At 47.5% G+C, this 13119-nt stretch overlaps 1 long non-coding RNA gene and 1 pseudogene across 1 annotated transcript; one reads left to right on the top strand and one right to left on the bottom strand.

Moving 5' to 3' along the window:
* Positions 1–241: 241 nt before the first annotated feature.
* LOC136353704 (protein FAR1-RELATED SEQUENCE 5-like) lies at positions 242–8527 on the bottom strand (annotated as a pseudogene).
* Positions 8528–10813: 2286 nt separating this feature from the next.
* Positions 10814–11898, top strand: LOC136353495 (uncharacterized). The gene is made up of 2 exons (XR_010736860.1): positions 10814–11386; positions 11710–11898. It is a non-coding gene; the product is annotated as an uncharacterized lncRNA (long non-coding RNA).
* The last annotated feature ends 1221 nt before the right edge of the window (positions 11899–13119 follow it).

Here is a 13119-nt window from a genome sequence, read left to right as displayed (position 1 = left end):
GCTCCCTGCTTATTTCCGCGTTTTCAACTCGTCCATCGACGTCATTCTGCGTATTGGTGTGAACAGTCGCAATAGAGTCACGCGGTATGTCCTCTACTTGGCTGCGCAATCCCTTCAGAACAGACATAGCCCTGTCGAACGCTACCTTCGATTTGCACGCCGCCCTAGCCACTCCAAACGCCTCAATCATAATCATATTTGACCTGTAACTTTCTTGAACACCATCTGGTCCGGTTGTCTCTCAGTCCCGCCTATCAAAGGGCACGTCGCTCTTCGCTTTCATTGTGTACCTCTTTAGGATGTAGGCAGCGGGTATCTTCTCAAGTTGTACATGAACAAATGCCCGGAGCATGTGTGTGCATAACATGCCTAAGATTACATCCAGAGAATTGCTACGTGTGATAACGGCATTTAGACTAGCGAATTGCTACGTGTGATAACGGAATGCTGAAATAGTTAACCATACATAGAACGGCGATTTCGAGTTTGTACGGTAAAAATACCTGTATGCTCCCACTGTTTGCACTCGCATGTAAAAACCCCTGCGTCCACATCTGCAATAAGCTTGAATTGCTTTTGACACCAGTTGTGTTTTTCGGACCGTTTCGTGTGTGACACTAACCACCCGTTGCAGAAATTGTCGTCTTGTGTGATCCTGAAGTCGGTGCTGTCCTGAAGCGCCTCCTCAAACAATCTGAAAGCGGCCCTGGTGTAAAGTCTAGACATCTGTATAACAAATGGCCACCGTACAGCCAACACCAGCTTCCCCTGTACAACAGAAATACAAAATAGTTGGCTTGAGTTAAAATTTAGTAGGATTATATGATTGATGTCAAACCGTTTCCCCCTAGTAAAAATATCACTAACCGAGCATGCTCTTGTCTCAGCAGCCTCCTTCTCCTTCCTGTCAGTTATAACCTCCAACATCCTCCGAGCAAAACGGTGCAGCGCAGTTTGGTGGTCAACAAACTTGTGCTTCACCAACTTGTTCATGCTCTCGCTTCGCTGCGTCGACATCATCCTCCCGCAATAATCCTTCCTAAAGAATGGAGGCACCCACTTCTCCCTGATATCATATAAAGCTTTCATGGTGGGACAACCCTCCAAATCATACCTCTTTATGAATTGATCCCATGATGTTTCAAACTCATACGGTGTGTAGGTTTGATTGATGCACAACATCATGTCGGTTCAATTTGACCGTCCCGTGCAAAAATGGTGTTCAACGGGTCAGAGTGGCGGTGGAGGATATGCCACCTACATAGACGGTGTATTATCCTAGGGAAGCACCGCCCAACAGCGACTGCCTGTCGCGACCGAGAAAATTTGCATTTTCCCGAACGCTAGTGTATTAATCCCCGTCCCAGGAAAAGCCGGGGTACACCACACAAACATGATACAAAAGGCACATCTTTATTATATCGATAATATTTACATTATTACAAAGGCACTTAAGGCCTGACAATCAAAAATAAACAGCAGCGGACTAGCAGACCTACGGCTCCATCTTCACAGGCGCTGAACTGGGGTATAAGCCAGGACTCCACCTAAAACTTCTTCTCCAAAGCTTCTCTTACTGAAGGGGGGAAAGATTGAGCAAGAATGAGTACAACCACAGTACTCAACAAGCCACATCGGCAGATGCATGATTAATGCAAGGGGGTACAAGGGGTAATAATATAGGGGTTAAGTTTTGCAGAAAACAGCATTTAAAAGTCACTTAGTTGCCCAAAGCCATTTTATAAAGACGATCCTAGAGTTACACAGTGTTATTAATCAAGGCCGTGAACCCTCACGAACCTGCCTTAACCCAAGGCCTACGATGATTCAGACCGAACTGGCAACCCGATCCTGGGTCCCAGCTCGTCCCAAGCCAACCCAGGCCAACCATTCCACATTTTAGTTGTTAAGCAGGTTTTAAGAATTAAAACACTAACTTGGGTACATTGCTAGGCTTACCCATAACCGAGGGCGCGGCTATTCGAATAGGCTATACTCTGATCAGAGGTGTACATCTTTACCCACAAGACACATCTTCCTCACGTGTAACCACGTGCCACATACCACCACGGCATACGGACGAAAGACGTGACATAGTTCCCAACCCATCCTAGCCATAAACAAGAGTACCGACCCAACCCCACATACGGCCGGAACCTCCGGGACAGGCAGGCAGGATTGAGCCCCTAGCAGCAGGACACCAGCCCTGTGCCATGACATCTCGACTACCGGGCTGCAGCTCGTGTAGCCTTCATTTGCCCTAGAGATGTCCATCGACCCCCGACTTCGTCCATCTCCATCCGTGTACTTTTGTTTATAACCAGACTGAGCCACAAACTAAGCCTTACCCACTAGACATGTGGAAGTACGGTAGTGCTTTGCAACAGAGGCCCGAGCTTAATCCTTATAGTACCCGAGGTACGACAAACAAAACCCAACCACGCACCTCGAGCCCAGCCTAAAACCATTTTGGGGGTTTTGAATAGAGGGGGAGGTGTGTGTCCAATTCCAACATAAGCCAACCATTCCATAGTGTCCAAATGATATGAGAATTCCCAAAGTTGCCTAATTAATCAGCGAAGCATCTACCTAAATTCAAACCAGTGGAACCATGGATAGAGTACCCACTAGTTGGGGTTTTATTTTCCTAGGGTGAACAAGGTAATAATAACAATAGCAATAATAATAAGGTCATAACAAAGGTAAATAGGCATGGCTAAATAAAACAATGATAACGCGGGAATTTAAATAAAGCGATAATGCGTTAATTTAAATCAAAATAATTTTATAAACTGGGATTCAATATGCTCAAGGATGATGTGACTTGCCTTGCTCAGAGATAACGGCCTTCCGAACCTTCGGCGGCGACCGCAAACCACGCTTCGGGAACCTCCGGAACAACGAAGACTACGCGAAGCACACAAGCAAAGCTACAAGCCTATAAAGAAGCAATAACAATACATAAAAAGAAAGCATAGGGTTCTTTAGGTTATAACAAACATTAGGAGACTTGAACGGATCGATTCGGAGCTCGTATGACCAAGACATGGTCATCCGAAGTTTAATGTTGTTATATGGAGATTTATGGATTATTATAATTAGGTTTTACGACTATAAAACATGTGCAAGCGCTAGCCTGGAAAAGACAGGAAGGCTGCGCCGTTGACATGCGGACCCCACATGTCAACCTAAAGGACCGCGGTAGACCGAGTACACAGAGACGGTCCACGGGTCGACGGAAGCGGACCCCGTGTGTCAACCGAGGCGAGTGGCCAACAAACGGACTCCACTAGACACCACGCGGGCTGCACACGTGAAACCACGCGGCTACCGAGCGGGCACACTAACAGGGTCACCACACGCACAAGCGAACGACTATCGACACCGGTACACGGGTACCGGGGTCTACAACTGCACAACGGGTACGGGGCGACACCGAAAGGACGAGGACGGGGCAGCGAGAGGAGAGATCCTTACCACCACGCGACGAGGCGTGGGAATGACAACGACGAACGGGCGTGGCGGAGACGGACGGCGAGGGAACGACTTCGGCGGCGATCCTTGGACGAAGGCGAGACGCGGCCAGCACAAGGCTTGACGACGCGGAGCCGAGGACGAAGACGACGACGGGGCTGCAGCGGCACACTTGACGGACACGGACGACGGACGAGAATGGCTTGACGGAGGGACGAACGCCACGACGACCGGGAACGACGGGAGGACGACGACGACGACGACCGGGGCCGGCGAGGAGGCGACGAGGGACAGCTAGCAGCAGCTGCACGGAGACGAGGACGGCGTGGAACACGCCGCTGCGAATCCGACGACGGAGGCGGCGCCGCGAGACGACGAGCCGGCGAGGAGGAACGATGACGACGATGACGAACACCGGCGGGGTTCGGTCGAAGGGGAAGCGAGGCTGAGGGCGACCTTGCCGCTGCGATGCCGGAGGTGGAGATGGCGACGTCGGCCGGCGCACGGGCACAGCGGAAGAGCCTGCCGAAGGCGACGTCGATGAGGAGGAAGGAGAGGCCGGCGCGGGTGACGGCGTTCCGGCGAAATTCGGGCGACGCCGTGGCCTGGCCGGGGAAGAGGATGGCGTTCCCGTGCCGGGAGAGGTGGTGGTGACGTCGGCCGGCGCACGGGAGATGCGGCAGAGGCGGCCGGAGGCGGAACAGTGGCGGCAACGCCACTGTTGCCGGCGGGGGCGCACCTCCAGGGGTCTCCGCGCGAAACGGAGGGCAGGCCGGGGGAGAGGAGGCTGCTGTGAGGCCGAGGGCGGCGACGGCGCGACCGGACGGCGCTCGGGCGAGGAGGGAGAGGCGGCTGGAGGCCGGCCGGCACCGGAGAGAGAGAAGGAGAAGGCAGGGAGAGGTGATACGACCACGGGGAGGCTCGGGAAGGGGCTAAAACGATAGAACGGAGGATGGGGATTCCATTTTATAGGCGTGGGGAGGGAGCCGGCCACGGGAGGAGCGGGGAACAGTGGCGGAAAAGCCGGCCGGCGGCCATGGAAGGTGGCCGGGGTTGGCGCGGGCGTTCCCGACGATTGGGGGCACGAATCAAGGGGGAAATTATGGGGAATTGAAGAGGAATCAATGGGGATTAAAACCCGCCAATTAATTTTGGAAACCCCGGTTTGAATCGCGTGGATTTTGGGGAGGAAGCGAGCTAGGTTTCACAGGAGAGAGAAGAGAGAGAGAGGATGCCGGCCGGGAGGAAGGAGACGACCGGGTGGGTGGGACCCACCGGTCAGGCGCGCGTCGTCAGCGCGCGCACGTGCGCGGCACGGGCGGGAGGGCGCCGCTCGGCTTGGGCAGGGGTGCGGCTTGGGCCGGGCGGCCGGCCCAGGAGGAGAGGAGGGGGAGGCGGCCTGGGGGAGAGAGGGAGGAGGAGGGAGTGGGCCGAGGGGAAGGAGAGGAGGCCCAAGAGGAGGGAGAGGAGGAGAGGGAGACTTTGGCTGGGCTTGGCCCAAAGGAGGAAGGAGGATTTTAGTTTTTCTTTTTAGTAAACTTTGTTAATTGTTGTTGTTGTTTAATAAATATTTTCGGTGCTCTGAAAATTCAAGTAAAATTTGAGGGCTCCTTTTAGACCAAGGAGAATTTAACAAAAATTCTCCGGACCACATTCGAATTTTTCTGGCACGTATTTTAGTGTTTGTCAATTTGTTTTTGAATTTTAATTAATTCTATTATTCCTTTTAGGGAATGATTTTTATTTCGGAATGAATTTATCAGGACGTGACACTGCCATAGCAGGATCTTGATCTGAAAAAAAAATTTATAAGAGGAGGAAAAACTATCGTACAGGAAGAGTATGAAAATTGGATTGACGGAAAAATTTAAAGGGTGGATGGCAATAGGGGGTTGTTTGAATTAAGACTTGCCTGTTAGGATGCAGTGCGGAGCCGGGAAATTAGCCATGCACTTATTGAAGGTGTTGAATAACCACTCGAATGACTCAGCCTTTTCGTCTCTGAGCAAGGCACATCCGAATAGGGTGCTCTGCATATGGTGGTTTGCCCCAACAAACATTGCAAGTGGCATTTCGTAAATATTAGTTTTGTAAGTGGTGTCAAACGTTACCGCATCTCCAAAATCAGCAAATTCAGCCTGGCTGCTAGCATGACTCCAAAACAAGTTCTTAATGATACCGTTTTCATCGAGCTAGGCGTCCCAGTAGAACTTAGTGTTTTGCAACGTGCACTCGTTGAAAAACTCCAACAACTTGTTGATGTCATCCGCATTTTCCTTCCGGACATTGGCTGCTTTCCTGCATAGGTCAGGTGGGAACGTCCTGTTTACAACTCCCATTTGTATCTTCGTGCAAGAAAGCACGAAAAAGTAACTTTAATGAAAGCAACATCACTGAACGAAAAAATGGAATAACTTGAAAGAATCACCTGTTCTCGACGTCGCGGGAAGTGAAAGGGATATTCTCTTGGCCTCCGTGGAGATCTGATAGAACGCCCATGATACAACTTTGCGGCACGTGACTTTCTTGCATAGTGTCCACAAATTGCATCACTGTGTCGTCGTGGTTCTTATGTGCACGCATGTGCTTTACCGCCGAAGGGGACGGCGTTAGAGGGTGGTTGTGCTGTAGCTCTACCACATCATACACCACCGATGTGATCTTGCCGTCGTCGTAGTTGTGCCTAAGTTTCACATAAGCCTTGCACCCCATTTTCTTGGACGGTCTCCTCCATTGTCTATCACCATCGGTGACCTTCGACACGTGCTTGCCCTCCCTAGTACAACACACCTCGTGAAACGCTTTGTGCGTGCGGCTCTTCTTGATGTCAAATCCAGCGTGACATGCGTATGTCTGGTAAAACTTGTATGCGTCGTCGTATGTAGGGAAAGCCATGCATTCGGTGGGCACCATATGTGGTGGCACGCTGGGACCCTGTTATATATCAAAGATAAGTTCTGATAATAGATTATGGAGGAACCAGTGGAAACATTATGAAAAGTTTAGAAACGAAATCTATAATTATTGTGGATGCTTAGTATAACACGTGGGTTGCCAGTTAAAAAATGGCTTGTATCCAGTTGCCAGTGTGTTCATTAGGCATGGGATTCATTCGATTAATAAAACACAAACGTGCGTTCGGAATCGTAATGATAGTTAAAAAATAGCTTGCGTACTCATGAAGTTGTTGATATGAAACACCCAAATTATGTAGCAAATGGTGGTTGGTTTAGAGAAAAAAAAATTGCTTATAGATCGAAGATATCGTACATAGGTGTTTGTTGAACCTAGTTGTTAGAGTAATGGGAGTTGGGTAAGTTTCTAACTATTGAAGGCGATGAGAATTGCTTGTGGTTAAAGAATAAATCGGTTTCATGTGATTGATGAAAATTGGCAACCATGTATAAAGTATCAAAATGGTCTAATTTAAGTGGGAGTACTTAGTATCGTCGCACGGCGATATGAACGAAACGAAAAATAATCGTGGCTCGAAAGATTGTGCTGTTGGTGCTTCACTATCGCAAACTAGACGTCGAAAAAATATTGACTATAGAATAAATTGGGATAGAAGGAGGTGAACTTACATGGCTGTAGAACCTATTTGGCGTGGGGGTTGCAATATCGTTATCATCCAAGCATGGCGGCATCCATCGAGAGGGAGCATCTCCTGCTTGGCGCGATGGGGTACATTGTTGGTGTGGAGGGCTCGCCGGAGGGCAGCCCGTTGATGAGCGAGGAGTGACTGGCGGACAAGATGACGTAGCACTGGTGATATCCGGCGATGCCATGAGCAGCCAAGGAAGAGGGATGAGTGAAGGAAGGATGTGCTCCGAGAGCCCTTCCTAACTTGGAGCTAGCTTGGTTGCCGTTTTTTTTTATTTCTGTGTAGTGTTACGCCTTGAACGTAAGCAATGGCGATAATGACGGATCTGCATGTGTTGCTCGCCCAGTTGTTCGTTTTTTTTCAAAACTAATGGATCGTGGGTTAATTACATGATAACGGATTGTCCGATTAATGCTCATCCCGTTTTTTTTTTGTACAGAATAAAACGCTGCTACAATATAACGAGTTATAATTTAACTACATTGTAGTCAAATCTTGTGACATGAGACCTTCGTGGTGTAGATTTGAATAAAATTATAGTATAGATGATGCCACGTGTAACAATGAGAGTTAAAAATTTAGTTATTTAAGGAAGCCGCATTATATAGTTATGTAACAATGATGCCACATGTTCTTCCTGAATCCGCCGAACCTGCAAAAACTCTTCGGCGCTACCTCATGCAGCGCATCACTCAGGCGCTTGACGATGCGTTTGGACAATGCACGGTGGTGGTCGCTCTCTAGTGTTCCAATCAAATTGTAGTTGTTCGAATCCATAATGTCGACCCGCCTATGTGCAATGTTGATTGCGTACAGAGACCAGTGGTCATGGTGGAGCACGGGAACCATTATCTGTCCATTCGTGGATTGAAAAGTAAAAGGGCATGTAAAATTGCAAAAAAAAAATTTGCTGGGTTCAAGATATGCTCGATGCAGTGGAGGAAAATAGACATGGCATTAGGCTTGATGCGAATACTATACCCTAACTAATGAAGAATAGGGGGGTTAACATCTGAGCCTTCGTCGTCTGAACGTTCTGGAAGTATTCGCGCAGGTGTCCTGCCAAATCATCTAGGGAGAAATCATGTGTCTCTCCATTTATTTTGATGAAGTCGCTGTGCAGGAGATACTGCAAAAAATAAAGTGAGGCCATTAGTTGTTGTGCCCCAAAAGAGTAAAATCTTGTGAAAACAGGAGAAAGAAAATCAATAATGTTGCTGCACCGTACAGAATAGATAAGGAAAACAATGGAGTTTGACGTAAAAGTGACGTTACCGATATAGAAGTCGAAAAGAAAATCCGTTTTCCAAATGTATCTGGCCTGTTCCTCCTGTCATCCTTGATCAGAATCGAGCTGAACGCGTCTATGAATAGCCCCTCCGTCTGGTTCCCGGTGGAGAACGAGTTGACAACATCATTCCCATATGCAACGTAGCTGTCGATCTCCATCAATTTCACGCTGCAAGCATAAAAAGGGGAAAATAACACGTAACCCCGTAAAAATGAAAGTAATCCAAGTTTCGTATGGACGATCGGACGGAACCATGATGCACCATAAGTATATAATCAATGTGGTGATGAACACAGACATACGACCGCCATTGTTCAGTAAGAAGTCCCTGAGCTGTACGCTCAGCGACACGTCAGATGGCATGATACTTGGGCCAACAACCACCGGCGAAACAAATCTTGCTGGCTTTTGAATAAACCGCTTTGGCTGAGACCATGGCGTTGAATTTACATCATCGGTGTCCTCATTAGTCTCGGCCAATAGCTGGTAGAAAGAAAAAAATGTTTTAGGTGGAAAAAAAAAGGTTAACCCAGCGTAGTTGTCGATCGCAGTAAGGCGAATGTTAACATCCGGCTTTCCGTGAATAGATGTACGAATACACATGCATATCACACTATAAATGTGGACTGCACCTTTTATATGTGACAAAAAGGAAGACATATAGTTGAAAACATGGGTGGAAAAGTGCATTTCAGTAATAAGTTAACTATCGATTGTTACATATGGATGAGTATGTAACAGTGTTTTTTTAGTTAGAGTTATTGGTTTACTCTGCAATTTTGCTTAAAATTACAGTAGCAGATTTACCCTTGAGTTTAACCTAACACATCAAACGAACTAAATGAAAAATTTATAACTAAACTGACTGATAATAAAAACTTGTTGAGTACTCATACATATGTAAATAAGTGTATTTGTTTGAACCACTTATTGAGTTATTGCTTGGTAAGTGTTGTTCAGAAATTCCTGTTTGCTATAATTTATTACTCTACTATTTGTAATATTAAACACTAGCAGTTATACCCTGAGTGTACATGCTCCAGCTGGTGCATATAAACATGTGTGCATAAGAAAACCCCACTACGTGAACAGGAATTAATGCTAAGGAGCACAGGTGAACTCATTTAGAAAAAATGGATGGTTAGGAGTTAAACCTCTGACAGTGTAGGAGCCCCCTCAACCCTGCAAATCTGCTCGATTTTTTCGTACACTTGTGTGTCGGTCATGTCCGTGTCCGGTGGGAGTTCAAGTGACGGTGCCGGCGTGGGCTCGACGGGTGTAATTTGCGAGGCTACAAAGTTATGAAATGTTAATGCAAGTATGTCGATTTGGTGATGAGAGTATAACGACATAAAAGGGTAACAATTTATCCTTACACTGCGTGCTGTCGTTGGCGTGTTGTAGCTCAGTTGTTACCTCCGTCCGGTGCTGTTCTTGATCAACGGCGCGAAGGGCATCTTCCATCTGGCTGGCGGTTGACGCACTCGAGACATTACCGATCACACCGCCAGCCTCGATGGCTGGTGGCTCTACCGCGGTGTCAGGCGCCGAATGTTGAGCTGAAACTTCATCAGATATGATTGGTGCACTGTCCGTGGGGATTGGTGACCGCTGTGTCAGATCCGGAGAGAGATCACTAGCAGGATGGGGCTGATCTGCAACCTCTAGACGCACAGGAGGGATGTAGGGCACAATTTCCAAGCTTGGGCTCACATGCACGGGTGCGTTAGGGTGATCAGTGTGTTAGTGGAGCGCACTATGTGAACCGTCGCACCCGTGATGATGATGCTGCTGCTGGTCCTCACTAACGTTGGTATTGATTTCGGCGCTGGTGAATTGCACGTCGCTCTGCCTATGACTGTCTTCTTGGCATTGAGCAGCCTGTGGCTGTCACACCCTGATTTTCGTCTTAGGATTTATAAATCATTTAATAAATTATTATTAGAATTTATATTAAATATTCATTAATTTACAAGTGAAGTTAATTGTGGGAAATAAAATTTCCTAAATATAAAGCATGAATGGATTTAATTTTTATTAAATTCTCCATGGTTAATTATACTATCTGGAATTTTCTCAAATTTTTCGGAGCTCAATTCCTAATTTTAATCATACAAAGAACATTTCAGTAATTATCCACATATTAAATTAATCATTAAATGGTCTGTTTGTAATTTTGTGGAATACTTTGAGTGTCCAAGTATTTTCAGTATTTTTTTTGAAATTATTTGAGCATTGGAAGTATTTTTAACAATTCAAAGATCATTTCGGTGATTATTTTAATTGAAAAAGTTTTAAAAACCCTCCCTTAAGTCGTTGGGCCGAATTCGGCCCAACTCTCTCCCTCCTCGCGCGTGGCCAAGCGGCCCACGTCGGCCCAGTCCAAGCCGCCGGCCCCCCTCCTCTCAGCTAGCCAAAAGTTTACTTGGCCTACCTGCTACAGTGTTGTCTTCTAGCTCCGGACAGAGCCGAACCGCCCGTCCTGTGCCTTGTAGCCGACGCTGTTTCCTCCCCAATCTCTCCCCTTTTCTTCCGATTATTTGAGGGGTTTTGATCCTCTCATCCTCATCTATCTTTACCCCCAAAAATCGGAGCAAATCGTTGAGTATTTTATCCGAATCGAACTCGTTTTTGAGTTTATCTCCAAAACCGAGTTTTTGATTTCCCGGGCCGATTTCTTCCGGGAGGAGTCCGATCTCTTCAATCCAAGGCTATAAATAGGACCCCTAGTCCTCCTCTTTCGTTTGCCCCATCTCCCGAGCCTTCCCGTGCCCCGTAGCCTTGTCGCCGTCGCCGCCTAGTCCTAGCCGCCGCCGGCCGAGCTCCATACGCGCCGCGTCGCCGCCTCCGCCGTCGCCGCCGCTTGCCGCCGCCACCACTAGGTGCGCCAAGGTGTGGGGAAGCCCGGCCGCACCTCCCCCTTCGCCGCCGGCCGCCGTAGCTCGCCGTCGCCGGTCATCCCGAGCCGCCGCCGCCCCTTCGTCGCCGGCCGTCGTCGGTCGTCGTTTGGCACGAGGGTGAGTACCGTTGGGTTCACCTCGTCGTCCTCTACGTGTACATGCCCTCCAAATTCGCAGCCGACCATCCAATCTCCGGCGAGGTCGCCATCTTGGTCCGGCCATTGATGATGTCATCATGACGTCATCATCGTTTTTTCTTTTTCTCGTTTTTCCAATAGATTAAAATCTTCGGAAAATCATAACTAAATAACCGTAGCTCCGATTCGAGTGGTTCAAGTTGCTAAATTCATCTAAAATCGAGATCTACATGTTAAAAATATCCACATGTACTGTTTATATTTGTTTTTTACTGTTTTATTGATTTTGTTCTTTCGCTTTAGTTTCCGACGTTCTGGAGGAGAGCGTTTTCATTGCGAAGGTTCGTGAGTGCGTCGGAAGTGTTCAAGAAGACTAATTGAAGACCGATTATTGCAAGGCAAGTCACACAGATCCCAAATAACCCTTTGAGCATGTTGAACCCGTTTAAAGCTAATGTTTTATTTCAACTTATGCATTATTTTTAAATGTCATCGGGTGGTGAGCCTTTCCCAATTAATTAATGGCCGAAGATGGCTTTATTTTCCTATGGGTTATAATTTGATTAGCTAGAACCTTATATATTGGTTTGGTTCAGCTAAATGCTATATATATATATATAATTGCTTAGCCATGCTTAGAAACATTAGCTCACTAATGGGATGAATCATACTACATTATTATTTATGGTTATACTTAATGGTAGCTCACGATGGTTAATCGTGTTATGATAATTAATTGACAATTAAAACTTGACAATGGCGGGTTGTGAGCACATGGTTTTGAAGGTCGTGCTCATGACAATTAAGGACCGGTTCGCGAGCTACTGTTGTGAAACATTAACCGTGCCAACCACAAGCCAGCGTGGGCAATGGCTTTACCTTTTGTATAGCATGATTCATTATGGGGTGCCAGACTAAGAAGCGGCGAGAAGTCCGTGGGGGTCACTGGGGAGTCCATGCCTCTGGTTTTTGAGGGGGGTGATTATGATCCAGGAATGGTGCACTGTGGTGAGTTGTGTTGTGCGAAGGGTATTGTCACGATTTTCCCCTTTGCAGTGCCGTGGTGGTACTTCGGGGCATGGCAACATGTGTGGAATCGTGTCTTGTGGGTACAGTGGTACACCTCTGGCCAGAGTAAAACTATTCGAATAGCCGTGCCCGCGGTCATGGGCGGGTTGAGCAATGTTTTTCGTGATTAGTCTCACACCTCTCACAAATAATTATTGATGCAATAACTGGTAATAATTTGTTTAGCTCCTGTGTCACGCCCCGAACTAGTCCCGACCGGAACTAGCCCGTGATGCTCCAAATTAACCTGTTAATCGATACCAGTCCCAGGAAACAGTGCTGGTATCACAGGAAGACAGAATATCACAGCAACAGAGGTCTCTTTATTATAGAGTAGGAGTACGGTCATGTTGGGCTGCGGACAGATCCCGAGCTCACAACTGCATTACAAAAGGGAAGCGGAAGCCAAGACTTGGACCAAACATCACAGGCGCGACTTGGGAACTAGGCCGAAACCCTAAAACTCATCGTAGCCGGCTTGCTCCTGGAAGAACTCCTCGTCAGCGGGATCCGCTTCATCTTCTTCAGCAACTGGGGGGGATTATTTATATAGAGCAAGGGTGAGTACAGGAGTACTCAGCAAGCCATGGGAAATAAGTGTTTAATGCAGGCTTCAAAGAAAGGCTGTTGTTTTTGCGATTGATT

Source organism: Oryza sativa, chromosome 10 (genome assembly GCF_034140825.1).
Source record: "Oryza sativa Japonica Group chromosome 10, ASM3414082v1".
NCBI lineage: Eukaryota > Viridiplantae > Streptophyta > Magnoliopsida > Poales > Poaceae > Oryza > Oryza sativa.
The sequence above is the reverse complement of the archived record's forward strand: the minus strand, read 5'-3'. Positions and strand labels throughout refer to the sequence as shown.